The sequence below is a fragment of the Saccopteryx leptura genome, chromosome 3 (assembly GCF_036850995.1).
Source record: "Saccopteryx leptura isolate mSacLep1 chromosome 3, mSacLep1_pri_phased_curated, whole genome shotgun sequence".
NCBI lineage: Eukaryota > Metazoa > Chordata > Mammalia > Chiroptera > Emballonuridae > Saccopteryx > Saccopteryx leptura.
The window spans coordinates 302974928-302990356 of NC_089505.1; the positions used below are offsets into that span (position 1 = coordinate 302974928).

A 15429-nucleotide genomic window follows, 5' to 3' on the forward strand; every position below is an offset into this window, starting at 1 on the left:
GCAGCGCTGGAGCGAGCACAAGACCGCTTGCCCTTTCCGGCTACTGCCGCGTCCTGCCCCGCCCCCCAGGCAGCCTAGGCAGGGGGCTCGGTACCGCTGCCTGCCTCCACCCTGGCCCAGATCGCGAAGGAGCCCTTCCCCCTCCACTGTGAAGCTGTGGGGACAGTGAGTGCGGCTGCGGTCCGGCCCGGGGGATCAGGGATTTTGCCCGGGCAGGGCTTGTAGGCGAGGCCCGTCCAGGAAGGGGAAACTACCCCAGCGAGGCACATGGGTCACTGCAAGTGTTTTCTTCGAGGGGACCTGGTAGGAGGCCAGGGCTGAGGATGACCCAGGCCGGTAGGTGGGGTCAGGGGAGGAGGAGATGGGAGTGGAAGAGTGGAACCAGGGGAGGGCCTCCGCCAGTTCTGCACCTTTGCATACTTACTGCATACTTACCACCACCCCCCCACCCCCCCCCCCACCCCCGCCACCGCCCTTCCCGTTCTGTTACAGGCTAGTGCCCACAGCCATCCCTCCAGTGGTCACACCCCTGCAGGGTTTCACTGAGGGGGAGGGGGAGTGTTTACTCACCCCCCCCCCCTCCCCGCACACACTTGTACCCAGCCATGTGGATGGAACAGGCCTAGGACGCTGACCTTGTTAAGTAGATAAGCCTGGCCCTGTTTTCATGGTCAACATTTCTCTATACCAGGGGTCCCCAAACTTTTTACACAGGGGTCCAGTTCACTGTCCCTCAGACCGTTGGAGGGCTGGACTATAAAAAAAACTATGAACAAATTCCTATGCACACTGCACATATCTTATTTTATTTTTTTTATTTATTTATTTTTTCATTTTTCTGAAGCTGGAAACAGGGAGAGACAGTCAGACAGACTCCCGCATGCCCCCGACCGGGATCCACCTGGCACGCCCACCAGGAGCGAAGCTCTGCCCACCAGGGGGCGATGCTCTGCCCATCCTGGGTGTTGCCATGTTGCGACCAGAGCCACTCTAGCGCCTGAGGCAGAGGCCACAGAGCCATGCCCAGCGCCCGGGCCATCTTTGCTCCAATGGAGCCTTGGCTGCGGGAGGGGAAGAGAGAGACAGAGGAAAGCGCGGCGGAGGGGTGGAGAAGCAAATGGGCGCTTCTCCTGTGTGCCCTGGCCGGGAATGGAACCCGGGTCCTCCGCACGCTAGGCCGACGCTCTACCGCTGAGCCAACCGGCCAGGGCACATATCTTATTTTAAAGTAAAAAAACAAAACGGGAACAAATACAATATTTAAAATAAAGAACAAGTAAATTTAAATCAACAAACTGACCAATATTTCAATGGGAACTATGCTCCTCTCACTGACCACCAATGAAAGAGGTGCCCCTTCCGGAAGTGCGGCGGGGCCAGATAAATGGCCTCAGGGGTCCGCATGTGGCCCGCGGGCCATAGTTTGGGGACCCCTGCTCTAAACCTTTCTGATTTACCTGTAATTTGTGTGTTTCTGTTTTCATGAGGGATTAAAAATACTAGAAAAGATTTGTGTGATGCATGTCTTCTGTTCTAATGTACTGGTCATTTCTCCTTCAACCTTTTTGGGGCTGTGGACATGAAAACTGGAGCAGCTCTCTAGACAAAGGCAATTTAGCATCTGTTTTTTGGGTATTGTTCCCCAAAGAACTGAGTTCCTGCTCTTCTTAATTGACTTTCTGTACATTCCTAATGGTGAGTTACAATGGCATTTCTTCAAAAAATACTTCCCAACATTTCCTATTTTAAGTTCTTAAATTTTTGAAATTACTTTATGATATATCAGTACTTCTCTCATTCAAGCAGCACAGAAGTATATAGAGTTTGAGGTGAAAGCCCTCTCTCCTTTCTAGTCTTTATAACATTTATTTGAGTTAATTTAATAACACTTATTCAAGTTAATTTAATGTTTATCCTTCCATTCTCTTTTTTTAAATTCTTGATCATCAGTGGAATCATATATGGATTCTTCCAAAAAATTGCCTTTTTCATGAAGATGATAAGACTAATACCTATCATATCGGTTTACCTAAGTCTGCAATGAACATTTCACAGATGCATCGTACAGGTGTGATCATATGGTACAGATGTACCATAATTTATGTAACCATCTTGCATTAAGATTGGTTCCAATTTTCCCTTATCACATACAATGCAACAATGAACATTCTTACACCTGGGAATAGTTCTACAAAATGAATTATTTGAAGTGGAGTTGCTGGGTCAAGTGTATATACATTAAAAATTTTGGTGAGCTCTGGCCTTCCAAAAAGTCTTTACTGGTTGACATTCCCATCAACAGGCTGTGTTTAGAAAAGTCCACGTTTACCATTTTATTTTATTTTTTGTTTTGTTTATTTAATTGATAGGTGAGGTAAACTGGAGCTATCAGAATAGTTTGCCTTTTATATAGAAATTTCTGTAATCTGACCCTTTATAGATTTTAGCACATTTATTCATTTCTGCTCTGCAGTACTTTAACCTTTTGAGGAATCTGGGCAAGGGCTGATGCAGTCACATTGGCTCTTTCTTTTGTCATGTTTGTGACCATGGAGCCCAGGGTGAACACCACAATGCCATGTTCTCCAGAGCTCTGGGCAAACTCTTCCATTTCCTCAGGCAGAGGTTTAGCAGGCTTGCAGTGGAGCCCTCCAACAAATTCAAAATGTGGCAAAAGTGGGTGAGGAAATTCAAAATTCCAATAGGTTCAAATGAGCCACATTTCAGCTTTCCCCATTAACTCAGACATTTTAGTGGGTCTTCCCGTCCCTTGAATTCCGGTTAGGTCCCTGCCCAACGTTGGGTGCCAGTTGTGGACAAGTCCTGCCGTGGGTGAGGACGACGTAGATGCAAAGACCCGATTCCGGGACCAGGTTCAGTGACGCGCGTTTACCATTATTTTAAAACAAAACAACAGCTTCCACTTAACTGTTGATCCTTGTCATTTGATTGGGGAAAGCCATAGCTCATTATGTTGCTTTTATTGGAGTACTTGTGAGGATGAACTTTATTGACCATTTGTATTTTTTTCTATAATGAGGTATCTGTTCTTTTTTTATTTATTTTATTTATTTTACTTTTTTTTACAGAGACAGAGAGGGAGTCAGAGAGAGGGATAGATAGGGACAGACAGACAGGAACGGAGAGAGATGAGAAGCATCAATCATTAGTTTTTCGTTGTGACACCTCAGTTGTTCATTGATTGCTTTCTCATATGTGCCTTGACCATGGGGCTACAGCAGACGGAGTAACCCCTTGCTCGAGCCAGCAACCTTAGGTCCAAGCTGATGAGCTTTGCTCAAAGCAGATGAGTCCGCGCTCAAGCTGACAACCCTGGGGTCTAGAACCTGGGTCCTCCGCATCCCAGTCCTATGCTCTATCCACTGCACCACCGCCTGGTCGGGCAAGGTATCTGTTCTTTAATGAATACAATCTCTATAGGGTTCGTTTTTATTTTGATTTCTAAGTATCTTTGTACATAAAAGAAATTAAGTTATTCAGTTCTTCATGTCTTCATTTGAAAAGTTACTCTGGGTGCTTCTGGGCAGTGAGATGACATGAAAGGGACTCCATTTTGCTTTATTGTATTTCCAATGAGGCCACAATATGATAAGGTGATTTATGGCTATGCAGCTGAGCTGGAAGAGAAGAGAAGGAAATGCCCAGGTGCCAGGAACCAAGGAATGCTCATATAGGAAGCCACTGAGGAGCATCCGCTGGAAGCTGGAAGTCACAAAGAGTACTGTTATCGTTACTATGACTGCATCACAAATTTCTTCAACACAGTAGTCACAGAAAACAACCACTGATTGTGCCCATGGATTCTGTGGGTTAGGAATTAGGACAGTGCAAAGCAGGGACAACTTGTCTCCACTTCACCATGCGTGGGGCTCTGATGGAAGACGGAGGCTTGGGGCTGCAGCTCTTACAGGCTTCTTCACTCCCATGTCTGGTGGTTGGTGCTGGCTGTGGGCGTTGGCTGGAACTTTTACATGGCAGACTCTTCCTGTTACCTGGCTTCCTCACAAAATGGTGGCTGGGTCTCAAAGGAAGGGTGAGTATCCCAAGAGAGAGAGCCAAGAGAAGTTGTATCACGTTTTATGACCTGGCCTTGGAAATCACACAAGCCCTTCTGGGTCTTATTGACTGAGGAAGTTAAGTTTCAGTGAGGGAAACAGGAACTTCACTTTGTGAGGGAAGTGGCAACATTACATTGAAGGAAGAGCATGTGGGAATGGAATATGTTTTAGTACATTTTTTGAAAAGTATAACTCACCACAAGAGCCCCGGCACTGAGCTAATAACTAGAAAGACCATCTCTATTGGTCTGAGCAGTATGCGAGGAAGCTAGCCATCCACTTGAACTAGGGAGAGAACCAGCCACTAGACATTAGAGCAGGGGTCCCCAAACTACGGCCCAGGGGCCGCATGTGGCCCCCTGAGGCCTTTTATCCGGTCCCAGCCACACTTCCGGAAGGCACACCTCTTTCATTGGTGGTCAGTGAGAAGAGCACAGGATGCGGATGCAAAGCGCGGTGTTGCTCACGTACAGTGCTACTTCTGGTGACGCAGGACGGACGCGTCACAGCTCCGGAAGCGCATCATATCACTTCTTACGGCCAGCAGTGACAAATATGGAACCGGACATTGACCATCCCATTAGCCAAAAGCAGGCCCATAGTTCCCATTGAAATACTGGTCAGTTTGTTGATTTAAATTTACTTGTTCCTTATTTTAAATGTTGTATTTGTTCCTATTTTGTTTTTTTACTTTAAAATAAGATATGTGCAGTGTGCATAAGGATTTGTCCATAGTTTTTTTTATAGTCCGGCCCTCCAATGGTCTGAGAGACAGTGAACTGGCCCCCTGTGTAAAAAGTTTGGGGACCCCTGCATTAGATCTTCATACCCTCCACAGCTCAAGTCTGAGGTCTGAATTCACATTACTTCATGGTTCAGGAACCATAATCCAAGGAATCGCCATGTTAACTAGTCTGGCAGCCTGAACCCCAGGTCCAGGCAGAGGTGAACGGAAAATCTCTCTGTACAACAAAGTTTCTGTAGCTCAGGGAACACTGACTCCTGTAGTTAGCCATCTCTGTAAAGATGAGCTCACAGTCAAGATTACAAATCACAAAAGGAAATGTATCACAAGAAAGGAGACTACAGATTTAGCAAATGGGAGATTTGTATCCCAAAACTAAAAAATAAAAGAACACAATGGAAAAAAGTTAAATTTATAATATTCAAGGATATGAATGAGAGTGGAAATTTTGAGGCAAGATCAGGGCAGTATAAAAAAGAATGGGAGGTCCAGGGTTGCACAGTCTGATTTTGCTGGTCACATTCCTATGATGGCATGTAGAATGTTCCCTTCTCCTCCGTATGTCCTCTAAATTGGTAATTAGATCTAAAGGCTTGATCAAAGTTGAGTCTGATGGCTTTTTTTTTGCAAGAATACTTAATAAGCATTGCTCTGTCAGGAAGTATATCACATCGTTGATCTGAGCTGCCACTGATGATCATCACCATGTCAGTCAGGTTTCTCCAGAGAAACAGACCAGTGTATATATATTTTTATTTTGAGGAATTGGCTTATGCAATTGTGGGGGCTGGCTGATAAATCCAAAATTTGAAGGCCAGGCCAGCAGGTTGGAAACTCTCAGGCAGGAGTTGTTGCTAGAGTTTTGAGGTAGAATTTCCTTCCTCAGGAAAACCTAGTTTTGTTCTTAAGGCCTTCAACTGATTAGATACGCCCCCTCCACAGGTTTTGAGGGTAATCTCCTTTACTTAAAGTTATCTGACTGTAGATATTCACTATATCTACAAAATACCTTCACAGCAACACCTAGATTAGTGTTTAACTGAATAGCTGGGTACCAGACCCGAACCAATCTAACATATCAAATTAACCATCACAGTTGCTAAAATCTATTAATCACATAATTAAAGTTTGCAAAATGATGATATTTTAATACTATTAGTCCTTCATTTATTATCTGGGATACTCTGTGAAGGAGAACTTCCCAACATTCATTTGAATAAAGATTTGTTTCTTATATGTAGCAGGTTTCAAATCAAGTTGATTCTTTAGTATTCTCTAAGGATGATCATGGAAGTGTTTTCTTAAATAATCACAATACATTTATGTATTGTGCATATTTAACATTTTAATTCATTGCAGTTAATATATATATTTTAATAATCTTACTGACCATTTACACATTTCTTCTTTTCATTCATTTTTTTGTGTGTTTTTTTTTTTTGTTTTTTTTTACAGGGACAGAGAGAGGGATAGATAGGGACAGGAATGGAGAGAGATGAGAAGCATCAATCATCAGTTTTTCCTTGCGACACCTTAGTTGTTCATTGATTGCTTTCTTTTTTTTTTTTTTTTCATTTTTCTGAAGCTGGAAACAGGGAGAGACAGTCAGACAGACTCCCGCATGCGCCCGACCGGGATCCACCTGGCACGCCCACCAGGGGCGGTGCTCTGCCCCCCAGGGGGCGATGCTCTGCCCATCCTGGGCGTCGCCATATTGCGACCAGAGCCACTCTAGCGCCTGAGGCAGAGGCCACAGAGCCATGCCCAGCGCCCGGGCCATCTTTGCTCCAATGGGGCCTTGGCTGCGGGAGGGGAAGAGAGAGACAGAGAGGAAAGCGCGGCGGAGGGGTGGAGAAGCAAATGGGCGCTTCTCCTATGTGCCCTGGCCGGGAATCGAACCCGGGTCCTCCGCACGCTAGGCCGACGCTCTACCACATTGATTGCTTTCTCATATGTGCCTTGACCGCAGGCCTTCAGCAGACTGAGTAACCCCTTGCTCGAGCCAGCGACCTTGGGTCCAAGCTGGCGAGCTTTTTGCTCAAGCCAGATGAGCCTGCGCTCAAACTGGCAACCTCCGGTTCTCGAACCTGGGTCCTTCCGCATCCCAGTCCGATGCTCTATTCACTGCGCCACTGCCTGGTCAGGCACAGTTAATATTCTTATTAATGTTCATACTGTCATCTTTGTTCAGTTGGAGCCTCTTCAAGCTCCTCATCCCCTTTCCTCACATTGTGAACGGCACAGTGTACAGTCTTGTATGGCTCCCGGATCCTCCGGGTGCCACTTCGTTAACTGCTGTCCAGTGTGGCTCTCTGTCTGCTTTGTCCTCTCGCTACCATTCACCTAGTAGATTGCAATAGTCTGCTGATTTGCCTCCTTGGCCCATCTGTCTTTCAACATTGCTGAAGTTAAAACAATGTTATAAAATCTTAGGTTTCATCCTTCCTTAGCTTCCATTATTCATGAGTATGGTCTCCAAAATATGCTGCATGAGCCTCAAGATAAGATACATTGGGAAAGAAAGTCAGTTCATATTACATATGTAGTATTTTAAATTTGAGAAATTACACCTAGCTTAACATCTCGCAAGTGCTCAATAGGAGCTCACTGAACAAATTGGATCAGGGGCAAACTTCAGTAAAACATAGTAAATATCTGAGGTTTTGGGGGCCATTGTCTCTATAGCAACTACTCAACTCTGTAGCCAAAGGAAGCTATAAAAAATAGGTAAACAAATGGGCATTTGCTTCTGTGTTCCAATGCAAATTACTTTACTAAAACAGGTTGCAGGCTGGGTCTGTCCTGGGAACTATAGTTTGCTGACTCCCGGATTAGAGTTTGGGGGTGCAATAGTTCAGTATTCACTAATTCAGTGTTAACGTCAACTTTCTTTAATGTACCTGTCGTGAATAATGAGAATTGACTTTCATTTTATTTGAAATAAACTTCGTTAATTTTTTTTTTTTTTTTTTTTACTTAATGTCTATCTCTCTTTACCTAACTTTTAGGAGAACAAGGACCTTATCTGATTATTTATTTATTTATTTATTTGAGAAGACAGAGCAAGATAGGAAGGGACAGAAATGAAAAGCATCAACTCATAGCTGCATCTTTAGTTGCAATTTTAGTTGTTGATTGCTACTGATATGTGACTTGACCAGGGAGCTCCTGCTGAACCAGTGACCCCTTGCTCAAGCCAGTGACCTTGGGCTTTAAGGGAGTGGCCTTTGGGCTCAAGCCAGTGACTCTAGGATCATGTTGATGATCCCAGGCTCAAGCCAGCAACCCCACACTCAAGCCGGCAACCTTGCAGTTTCTAACCAGGGACCTCAGTGTCCCAGATCGACAGTCTACCCACTGCACCACCACAGGACAGGCTGGTTCAGTCTTATATCCTTATTGTATGACATATGATTGTCATTTAATACATTTCTGTTAAATGAATAAATGAATGTGTGACTAAATAATGAATAGAGAACATTTAACTAACATTTTCTTCTAGTTCTAAACTAGGTGAAAAAAGACAATTTTTAAATATTTGGAATATTTTTAATATAGAAATGTTTAAATGTACCATATTTTGGTGTGCCATTGAAAAGATGGTAACTATTTTACAGCTCCTCAGTTTAAACAATTAGTTTATCTCAATCACGAGTCTCTTTACTGTTCCTTTGAGAGAGCATTTGTTTGAGTGTTTTTTATGCCTGCCCTAGAACATGGGTACTTTGTTCTTTTTTTAACAATTTTTTTTTTTGGTCCTATTAAGTACCCTTAATTTTTCTTTTCCACCAGAATTAGGTGGTGCCATTGTTTTCAGGAAACATCAGATCAAAAATATTTTGCTTTTTAAGTTATTTCAGCACACTCCTTAAGTTGTACATTCCTGTAGCTGTGGGTTTTTCCCCCTTAACATTTCTTCCTCCTAACTTTTTATTGTGGAAAATTTCAAACATACACAGAAATGTGGAGATAATAGTATAATGGGCCCTCATATATTATTGTGTGAACTTTTCCAAAATGTTTAGATTTAAGAAACTTTCTCTTGACCTGGTTTGATACAATGCCAGAAGGCATTCATTAACCCCCAGTGGTGCTCTGTCCAGGGAGGAAGGCTTCTGAGAGGGAGAAGGGGGTCTGCCTTGGAGCAAAACCAAAGCTGTCAGGCCATCTTCACCTTTACAAGGAAAAGGAAAAGAATTTGTTAGAATGGAGTCTGGCTTGGGATTCTAGCCAACTTCTAACACTTTGGAAATTTAATTTACTCCCTAATTTGGTTCAGATTTGTTGTCATTTTTATTATTCTTGCCCTATGGTTGTCTTGTTTTCTCAAGTCTTTAACAGTGAACCCTTGGAAACCAAGAGAGTTCAAGAGCATCAGAGAAAGAATGAGCCCCTCTTCTTTCACTGCTGCTGGGAGGGATAGCGAACCCAGGTGTAGAGAGGGTGGTGGCTGCACCAGAAGATAAAGGAAGCAGTATGAGCCTCTGAGTCCACTGCAGGGAAGGAGGGTGGCTCAAAGCAGAGACTGGGCAGGTCCCATTGGAGGTGCCCATGTGGGCCCTTGGCATGGTGCTGAGGTTGTCCCTGTACTTCCTAATGCTCTTCACCCCATCCTGTGGCCCATAACTGTCTGGTTTCTATGCTGACTTTTAACTCCAGCTCTGCCATTGCAGAGAGACCCAAGGTTTCATCACCAAATCCAGACTTTCCTCCCTTTATTCTCATTCCATGTCTCATGTTTTAGTAAGTAACCTCTCCAGGATTTGGACACCTCTTACTGCTCCCTCATCTCTGAGACAACCTTTGTGTCTCTCCTCCTTCCTGTCTCTTCTCCTCTTCCTCCTCCCCTCTTCTCCCCCTCCTTTCCCACCTTCTCCTCTTCCCCCTGCTTCTTGCTGTGCACCTATGTGTGGGGATGCACACATGCCACGTTGTCTCTCATATCTTTTCACTTGCATTTCTTCTACTGAGACCTTGTCTTGTTTTCCCTGTAAAGCACTTACTACCGCATCACTGTTTCCTTGTCTGTATTTGCTGGACTCTGAGCTCCTCAAGGGCAGGGACTGTTTTGTTTATTGTGTTTCTCCAATGCCTTGCACAGAATCAATCCTCAGTAAATATTTTGTAGAATAAATGAGCACAGCTGGATCTAGGTAGTGTATCTGTAATCCTTTTGTTGGGAATACTGGAGAAAATGAATGTAAAATGCCAGGCAGGGAGCATGGAATAATGAGGCAGCCAGAGAATCGTAAGGGCAGTGCTTGTGGCCCTTGTCTTGAGTGGGGGCCCCACTTGCTCGTGGTTAGACCCTTTTCAGAGGTTACTCATGCCTTGCGCAAAGCAGACACTAATATCTATGATTGAATAAAAATATATAGTAAATTAGCTGCATGCATGATGAAATATTTTTCTGTGTCCATGTTTAGAATAAAAGTAATGGCTATCTTGAAGTTGTGTTTATTTCCCATGGAGCATAGAAATTGTCTTTTTTCGTTTTCAGACATGAATGCATTTTATAATGGTAATACTTTTTAAAATTTTTTACAGAGACAGAGAGTCAGAGAGAGGGATAGACAGGGACAGACAGACAGGAACGGAGAGGTGAGAAGCATCAATCATTAATTTTTCGTTGCACATTGCGACACCTCAGTTGTTCATTGATTGCTTTCTCACATGTGCCTTGACCGCAGGCCTTCAGCAGATCGAGTAACCCCTTGCTCAAGCCAGAGACCTTGGGTCCAAGCTGGTGAGCTTTGCTCAAACCAGATGAGCCCACACTCAAGCTGGCAACCTCGGGGTCTCGAACCTGGGTCCTTCCACATCCCAGTCCGATGTTCTATCCACTGTGCCACCGCCTGGTCAGGCTATAATGGTAATACTTTTAAAGTATATTTTATTGTGATAAGAACACTTAACATGAAATTTATCCTCTTAACATAAGATTTTCAGGTGTAATGTACGGTATTACTGTCTTCAGGCATAGAGTCATACAGTAGATCTCTAGATCTTATCATCTTGCTTCACTGAAGCTTTATACCCGCCAATTAACAACTCCCTATTTCCCCTAAACTCCAGCCCAACCCTTGGCAACCACCAATCTATGCTTTTATGAGTTTGACCATTTCAGATACCTCATTTAGGTGGAATCATGCAGTATTTGCTCCTTCTGTGACTGTCTTATTTCACTTAGCGTAATGTCCTTAAGGTCTATCCATGCTGTCTATTTCAAGCTTTCCTTCTTTTCTATGTCGGAATAATATTCCATTGTTTATCTGTACCTCTTTTTTTTAAATCCCTTCATCTAGAGATGGAGATTTAGGTTTTTTCCATGTCATGGCTGTTGTGAATAGTGCTGCAGTGAACATCGATGTGCTAATGTCTTGTTGAGATACTGATTTCAGTTCTTTTGGGTAAGTATACAGAAGTGGGAGTGCTGGATCAAATAGCAGCTCTATTTTTACTTTTTTGAGGGAATTCCACAATGTTTTACATAGTGGCTGCACTATTTTGCATTTCTACTAATAGTGTACAAGGGTTCCAATTCCTCTACATCTTCACCAATACTTGTCTTAAAAAAATTTTTTTTAAATAGTAGCCATCTTAACAAGTGTGAGGTGGAGACATTCACAATACAGCCACAGAGAGCTCCTCAAGGGTGATCCCGCTGGGTAATTGATATCAGAGCCATCTCTCTTAAAGATATTGTGTGGCATTACCTTTAAAACAAAGATGAGGCCAGCTAGAATGTTGCTAGAGTTCTGATCTCCCTCTGAGGGAAAGGTGATTTTGGTCCCTTCTTTCTACCCATTTTGCTCCAATGGTCAAGATTTTATCTTCATTGTGAACGCCCTTCCCATTGGGGTTCCGCCATTTATGGGAAATAGTCTTCTTGGAACAAGCATTGTGGATCTCTTCAAGGGAGGCCCTAAGGTCCTGGGTGACAGAAAGGCCTTGTTTCTTTCCGTGTTTCAAAGTTCATGTTGGTGAAGCCACCCATGCCCATGGGGAAGCCAGAGAATGGGTCATCCATGTCCATGCCTTCCTCCCGTTCTGCTGTCCAATAAAGGTGTCAAAGGGATTTCGGCCACCAGAGAACTCAGCAAACATGGCATGAGGATCTCCATGGAATGTGTGGCCAAAGGAGGTATTGTTAGTGTCACCTCAGCTCCCACCCCTGGGGCCGCTGCCCTTAGGCCTCCCTCTCCATAATGGTCTAAGGCAATGGTTCTCAAAGTGTGCGCCAGGGAGCATTGGTGCACCCTAGAAGATTTCCAGGTGCACCCTATGGTATTCCAGAGAAAAAAGTGCCTACGGGACCAAAAAACCAACAGGGTTTTTGGAGTTTAAATTTTTGGGGGACAGAGGTGTGGGGAATTGGCTATAAGCTGACAGTCTGCCTAACCCCCCACCTCGCTTGCCTGATTAGGTTGCAAAAAGCTGTTAAACTGTGGTGCTGGATTGTTTACACTACCCCCATGTTTCCTAGAAAGACTGGAGGGAAGTTTCTGCTATCCTTTGGTGTAAAGTTAAGATGATATGTATGGTGGGGGTTTTCTGCACTCAACACAATTAAGAGTAAAAAGAGAGGAATTCTTCCCTGAAACAATAAAGTACATAGAAGAAGACATAGGTACTCAACTCATGGACCTCGGTTTTAAAGAGCATTTTATGAATTTGACTCCAAAGGCAAGAGAAGTGAAGGCAAAAATTAATGAATGGGACTACATCAGACTAAGAAGTTTTTGCTCAGCAAGAGAAACTGATAACAAAATAAACAGCCAACTAAATGGGAAATGATATTTTCAAACAACAGCTCAGATAAGGGCCTAATATCCAAAATATACAAAGAACTCATAAAACTCAACAACAAACAAACAAACAATCCAATAAAAAAATGGGAAGAGGACATGAACAGACACTTCTCCCAGGAAGAAAGACAAATGGCCAACAGATATATGAAAAGATGCTCATCTTCTTTAGTTATTAGAGAAATGCAAGTCAAAACTACAATGAGATACCGCCTCACACCTGTTAGATTAGCTATTATTAACAAGACAGGTAATAGCAAATGTTGGAGAGGCTGTGGAGAAAAAGGAACCCTCATACACTGTTGGTGGGAATGTAAAGTAGTACAACCATTATGGAAGAAAGTATAGTGGTTCCTCAAAAAACTGAAAATAGAACTACCTTATGACCCAGCAATCCCTCTACTGGGTATATACCCCCAAAACTCAGAAACATTGATACGTAAAGACACATGCAGCCCCATGTTCATTGCAGCATTGTTCACAGTGGCCAGGACATGGAAACAACCAAAAAGCCCGTCAATAGATGACTGGATAAAGAATATGTGGCACATATACACTATGGAATACTACTCAGCTATAAGAAATGATGACATCGGATCATTTACAGCAAAATGGTGGGATCTTGATAATATTATACGAAGTGAAATAAGTAAATCAGAAAAAAACAGGAACTGCATTATTCCATACGTAGGTGGGACATAAAAGTGAGACTAAGAGACATTGATAAGAGTGTGGTGATTACAGGGGGAGAGGGGAGAGGGAGAGGAAAAGGGGGAGGGGGAGGGGCACAAAGAAAACTAGATAGAAGGTAACAGAGGACAATCTGACTTTGGGTGATGGGTATTGTAAAGCCAGCAGGCATGGCCAGGGCCACTATCACAGCAGCCTCCTGGCCCATGCAGGTTCGCATTGGATTCGGACAGTCGGTAGAGAAACAATGGAGCCACAAACTGGTGGGCCATATTCTTTAATCCTAGCTTGCACCTGGCGGACAAGTAAAAATACACACTGGGCTCCAAAACCCAGTCACATTCAGTGCTCACAAAGCCACTGACTTATCCGAATTTCCTAGAATCAAAGGTTTCTAGCTCACCAGCCTTATTCTCCTCAGTTCCCCATCTCCTTCCTTATCCCAGATACAAACTCTACACAAACTGGCATCTTACTCAGCACTCCACCATCTTGGCTGCTTTTCCTGGCCTCCTCCACGTGGCCTTTCTCTGCTCTCCTCTCTTCTCTCTTCTAATGATAATCTCAGGAACCAAGAGCGCAAGTTCCCGCTTCGTCCCCATTTTATATTGTAGCTTCAAAACCTCTAATCCAATATACAAAATAGGGAAGTCTCTAATACAGTCACTTCTCTGAGGCATGATTGGATTGTACCACCCCACATCAAAAAGGGTGGGACAGGCTTAATCCCCAAACCAAGCCTCAGGCTATAACAATTCTCAACACACATTAATATCACCTGGGCAACGGCCTCTTTAACAAAGTGAGCATAATACATTTTATCTGCCCAACAGGTATCCAACATAATTGAATGACAAGATAACCTGGATATGTTATCTTTGAATATATGTATCCTGATTTATTGATGTCGCCTGTAAAGCCAGCAATCAGGGCCAGGGCCACTATCACAGCAGCCCGGCCCCTGCAGGTTCGCATTGGATTCGGACAGTCGGTAAAGAAACAGCGGAGCCAAAAACTGATGGGCCATAGCCTTTAATCCTACCTTGTACCCGGCGGGCAAGTAAAAATACACACTGGGCTCCAAAACCCAGTCACACTCAGTGCTCACAAAGCCACTGACTTATCCAAGTTTCCTAGAATCAAAGGTTTCTAGCTCACCAGCCTTCTTCTCCTCAGTTCCCCATCTCCTTCCTTATCCCAGATACAAACTCTACACAAACTGGCATCTCACTCAGCACTTCGCCATCTTGGCTGCTTCTCCTGGCCTCCTCCACGTGGCCTCCTTTAGCTGCTGGCTCTACTCTCTCCGCTCTCTCATGCTAACCTCAGGGACCAAGAGCCGAGTCCCGTTTTGCCTCCCTTTTATAGTGTAGAAATCCAAACCCTTAATCCAATATACATAATAGGGAAGTCTCTTAATACAAAGTCACTTCTCTGAGGCATGATAGGATTGTACCACCTTACACCAAAAATGGTAGGAAAGGCTTAATCCCAAAACCAAGCCCCAGGCTACAAGGATTCTGCCTGCCTTTAGCCCACCCCAACACACATTAATATCACCTGGGCAACGGCCTCTTTAACAAAGTGAGCATAATACATTTTATCTGCCCAACATCGCCCCATTAAAAAAATAAAATTATAAAAAAAAAAGAAAAAAGAAAAAGAGAGGAATTCTTCAATGTATTGATGAGGAAATGAGAATTTGCCTTTCAAATATATGCCCAAACATTGAAGAAATCACTAGGACACATCAGGCTCATGTTTCTCATAAACACAAGAATGAAAAAACTTAACACATTCCTACCAGGACCTGTCGAATTTATTAAATCTTACTAAGAATGTATCTATATATATAAAAAGATAACTTTTTTGTCATTTTTTAATTTTTTAACCCCTCTTTTTTATAAATTCTGAAAAGCATAACTCAAAAAATGTAACAAAAATATTTTTAATGTCAGAATAAATTTAATTTTGTCATTTATTTCATTTAATAACCACAAAAGCATGCTTGGACTTTATATATTTTTTCTTTAATATTTGACTTAATTATTATAACATATTTCTCAGAAATTTGTATATAGTGCGCCTACAATTTGTAGGATTTTCA

General features: G+C 43.2%; 1 protein-coding gene across 1 annotated transcript in view; it reads left to right on the forward strand.

Annotated features, from left to right (window-relative positions):
- C3H8orf89 (chromosome 3 C8orf89 homolog) overlaps positions 1 to 15429 on the forward strand; it is a 40658-nt gene continuing 25229 nt past the window's right edge. Inside the window, exon 1 of the mRNA XM_066372738.1 lies at positions 1 to 165. The gene's annotated coding sequence lies outside the window, so the exon portion shown is untranslated. The remainder of the gene's footprint in view (positions 166 to 15429) is intronic.